Consider the following 5,056-nt stretch of genomic DNA (forward strand, 5'->3'; position numbering starts at 1 on the left):
AAACAGAACAGAGGAAATGAGCGCAGATTCATCACTCTCAAACCAATTCGAGGGAAACAGATTTAATCACTTTATGAAACATCAACATCCAAAGACAGCCTCCGCCATCCTTTATCCTATCCATATAATCAGCGATTTGGGTCACATGGCTGTCCCCGATGCATCGTGGGCCAAGTAGACTGGGAGGAGGGAGAAAAGGATGGTGGTTTGTTGCTGTGCTCAAAGGAGGAGGAGGCATGAGGAGGTCACTGGGCTGGGTTCCTGTGGCTTAGCATGGCAAATCCTCTGTAATCCTCCAACCAGTCCCATGGCTCTGTTTACTGGTAAAGCCATTATGGACCCAGACCAAGCCCGCCCTGCTACCATGAAAACTACATCCTACAACTGATACAGTAGGTCCTCCACTATTGTTCACCTGTTCTTTTTTTAAGAGGGCTGAGGATTTTCCTCCGTAAGTCTCTTTTGAGATTATCATCATTAGACGGCGGGATAGCAGTGAAGGAGCCAGACAAAAGATATGAAAATCGCACAGAGAAGGGTGAGAAAACAAAACATTCCTCTGGGTGTTTAAAATGCTGGAGGAAGCCTCTTTAAGGCCTGCAGTCTGGCTGCGTGATTACAGCTTTCTATAGATACGAAGTAAATCACAGAGAACTGGAACTTTCTGCACATCAAAACTCCTACATGTAGACACAAATCATTTCTAACAAACCACACTGCACTTAAAGCATCACAATGGGATAAAAGAATCATCCTGTCTTGGCATCTCTGGTGCATCTTTATAAACAATGCTAAAGCCAGTATGGACCCATAAAGCAACATAATGGAAGAATGTATTTCTTGGAAGCCTTAAAATTAATTTTCAGCTGGATTCCTGGAATCACATTACAACAGAAGGCAACAAATCACTGTGTCACTGCCCTTGTCATTATCTAATTGCTTTCTTGTGGATTCAAGACCCTCCCCTCCCTCCCTCCCTCTCCATCTGTCTCTCTAATGTTTTGCAACACCACACTTCTCCATTACTCCAAAAACTCAGCATCACCAAAAAGTACAGCCTTTGAAAAACTAATAATTGCAAAAGCTAAAAAAGAACAAAAAAGCTGTATAAATCCCTTCATCTAGCAGTTTTACTGCTGGCACCAGGACCAAATTCAAATGCACACGCAACCGCTTGCCAATATCATTTACTACCTTCTTAATTAATACCAGTAAGTTTTGAACAAAAGAGAAAAATTCCTATCCTATCCTATCCTTTCTTTTTCCAAGCAACAATTCCAAACATTTTGCTGGTTTTGAATGTTTTAAATAACACTTGAATATCTTTAGTTTAGGGTCTGTCAGAGGAAACAACCTCCTCAATATATTTTGATTTATACACCAAACGACTGATCAACAACAGAGTCTCAAGAACATGCACTGTGTTGGATATATGGAGGTAACCTGTAGAGTTTTTGAACTCACAAGGACTTCTCCACAGGCCGGTCAATGGTTTCACACTACTCCACCAATCTACAGGTGGCGGTGATGTGCCAAGAAATGCAGCAATGCTCCGGCAAAGGAAGGGAAGAAGACTGCAGGCTAGTAAACATGGAGGTAAACAATGCAGGTTTTAAAATACAGGACAGTTTAAAAATAAATAAAACAGAGGTTTTGTAAAGAAGGAAATGCACTGGACAAGTTTGTTGACCTCAAGGATGCACACCATGAGTTTTGGTATATAACGTTGGGTGTAAAGATAACTTTTGTTTGTGTCTAAGAAAACTCCACAGTGTGCCTTTAACTGAGTTTAATGAATGATGCTCTCAATTTATCAGTTACTTCTTTTATGCTAGTCAGTGACTGCAGATATTAGACAAACTGTTGCTTTTAAGGAATTAAAATGATTCCATCTAGCTGCTGAATCTGCCATGTACCAGTAGTTTGCCATCACTCATTTTCATGTATTTCACGAGTCAAACAATGTTTTAATACTATATACTTTTTCTAGCCTGTCAAATGGCACATTAGGAGACTGCAACTAAAATGTTGTCATGAAGCCTGAACAAAGTGCTCAACAGAGTCAAAACTTTGGCCCATGATCAGAGGGAAGGTACTTTTGGTTGCAGACAAAACCCTCTTTAAGATTATCATTCTCACGTGGCACTACGCAGCCATCATTCAGCCTCAAACGCTTCTTTATTCTTTTTCACTGCCACAACTTCTGTGAGTTGAAGTCGAGTTTGAACATGGATTAGCACTGGCCAGTTACAAAGCCAGATTTAAGGCTCTGTGTCCACCAGTTATGGTTGCTCCCTCTGGTCTGTTTGGTTTAAGGGCTCTCAGTGAACCACTGGAGAACCACTGGAGAACCATAAGTATTACAAATACGTACAATAACAAATCCTCACTGGCTACATGGCACTATTATAGAACAAAAGAGAGCCAATAATGACTCAGAGAACGTTATTCCAGGCCATTTTACATAAAACTGCAGTACTCCGAAACCACAGGACCCCCGTGGTACCACTTATATTTGCACAGAGCACACAATTATACAGAGCCACTGATTTACCTTCATGTAATGCAAGGTCAAACAGCATCAGTTTCTATTATTGTCATAGGAAACGCCTCGCCTTACTAACGAGTGTAAAAACAGCAACAGCTTAACACTCATAAACTAATTTTTCACAATGTGTGTTTTCAGGAAATACTCTGCCTGGCAACAAGTCGGCTCTGATGTCAGTAATTCTGTGTTTGTCTGTGTTCCTCAGGGTAGTGCAGAGGTTCTCGCCTCTACCTGTGTGCGTGTGTATGCATTAATGAGGGTGCAGAGATGGATGAGATAGTTGCAGCTGTTAAAACACCACATGACTTTAGAGCCTTTTGCAGATGAATCTGAGAGATACTGAATTCTGCTGTAGCCATCTCGATCAACATCAAGCCTCATCCCGTACAGCTTCAGCTTATCAGCATGAAAACAAAGCATCAAAAGCATGAAAGCACAGCTTGATTTACTTGAAATACATTTTTATTAGAAGTCCACTAATTTAATTTGTTTCTTTTTAAAATAACACGTACATAATAATTTCTACTAAGTGAATGTAGTTCAGTTTCATCAACATGAATCTCAATGCAGTAATCAATTGGTAACAGCAAGATGGCAGGGTGAAGGATTAATCAAAGCCAGCAGGACCATGCATAATTTGATCATGAGAGTCATCATTCAAAGTGCGTGTGTGTGTGTGTGTGTGTCACAGACATCCTTCACAGTAGTGATAGAAGGGATGCTTCTTGTTTTCTCTTAACATGACAGGTTCTCAACAAGTGGATTTCATAAGATTAGTCCAAATTTCTGTTTAACAACTGCAAGGTGCTTATAGGGAAATTACTTAGAGCTGAAAACTAGAAAATTAATCAGCAACTATTTGACAATTGATTAACAGTTGAATCACTTTTCAAGAAAAAAAATTCCAGCTTTCAGATTCCAGCTTCTCACTGGTGAAGAGTTTCTGCTTTTTTAATCTTATGCAATAGTATAGTAAATATCTCCATTAGTTGGAAAAAAAAACATTTTTCCGACAAAACGATTAATCGAGAAAAATATTTGAGAGATTAATCAGCAGTGAAAATGCTTGTTAGTTGCAGCTGATGTCCGAGTCCTTTTAGAGAGAATTAATAGGAAAAATGAACAGAAGCCCTGGTTAAGTTGCAATCATGAACAGAGTCAATGTTTTCTGACTGATGTGGACAAGCCATCATCATATATTGACACATTTTCATCAGCATGACTTTTAACACTCCATCTCACTTTGCTTTCAATCGACCTTGAATGTCTCACCAACACTGAACAAACTACAGAATAGAGCAACAAAGCACGCTGTGTCCCTGGACAGTAGTACGGTGCCTGAACATGCTGACCTCGCTCTGGACTGATATGTTTCATTAGGATGCATAATAAGAGCCTAAGGAGCGTGGACAATATAGAGCTCCCCACCATGAGGCTCACTGTGCACCTTATGGGGCTATACCTTATTGCATTATGCAATGGTGCAATAGGCTTAGCTACATGCTACCCTGCAGGGGGGGAGTTTTGGGCTGACTCTGATGACTCACTTCATTAAGTCTCCCTTCCTCAGAGCTTTCTAGTTGCTGAGGAATGAACTTTCCACACCCCCACATTAACACTCACCTCAGATGCCACAGACAGCAAAGACAGTAAACATCCAATAATCAACTCATTAAAACAAAATACTTAATAATAAATAAAGTATTTCATATAGACATCTCTGAGTTTATTTATCAATTTCTGGTATTTCTATTTTATTACTTTATTTTGCCTGTATAATATTGTGTAAAAAGTCTACAGTGACCTTAATGCTCTCTTAATCCTCCTCTGGTATCTTTAAATGTCCCTATAATATTTCTGCAGGGAGTCCCAACCTACTTTTGCTGGTGTATTTATTCACCAAGCCTCAGAAATGTATTATAGGACAGAGAAATGGCTGATGCACACACGTTATTAGTAATGCTAAAAGGTAAAAGAGACAGAAGCAAGCTCTTGACAGTAGTAAAACTCCAGTTAATCGCCACAAACAGCACGCAATGGCGAGTTTAGGAAGAACCACAGCGACCGTTCACCTGAATTTCACCTGCACCGTCTGGAAGCGTCACAAAACCAGCACCCTAAAACAACTATTTTTAAACCATCCGGGCTCCAGAGCCACACCAGCTGCACGGAAACACAACACTTTACAAACATTAAACCTTTATAAGGAAACGACTAATCCGGCCGTATAAAAATATAAACCGGGTGAATGGTTTCGGAAATAAGCAGCACGCCGCCGCACATCGGTACTTACTTTCAGAGGGACGCACTGCGAGGAGCCGCTTCGGAGAGATTCGGGTTTTTTTTTGTTAGTATTAGTAGTGTTTCTTCATCAGGCGTGCACCAACGCGGGAATGTACACAGAGGCAGACATGCGGAGTCATTTGACCTTCTCCCAATAGATACTACCATCGCTGAGACGTAGGATAGGGGAGGAGCGGACCATACCAAGCAGGCGTCCCAGAGAGG

General features: G+C 40.6%; 1 protein-coding gene across 1 annotated transcript in view; it reads right to left on the reverse strand.

Moving 5' to 3' along the window:
* oxr1a (oxidation resistance 1a) overlaps positions 1-4,969 on the reverse strand; it is a gene marked incomplete in the record, with an annotated part of 146,826 nt that extends 141,857 nt beyond the window's left edge. The window contains 1 exon segment of the mRNA XM_035671759.1: positions 4,842-4,969.
* Between the last annotated feature and the right edge of the window lie 87 nt (positions 4,970-5,056).

This window comes from Morone saxatilis, unplaced genomic scaffold, assembly GCF_004916995.1.
Source record: "Morone saxatilis isolate NCDOM2014 unplaced genomic scaffold, NCSU_SB_2.0 Contig24, whole genome shotgun sequence".
Lineage (NCBI taxonomy): Eukaryota > Metazoa > Chordata > Actinopteri > Moronidae > Morone > Morone saxatilis.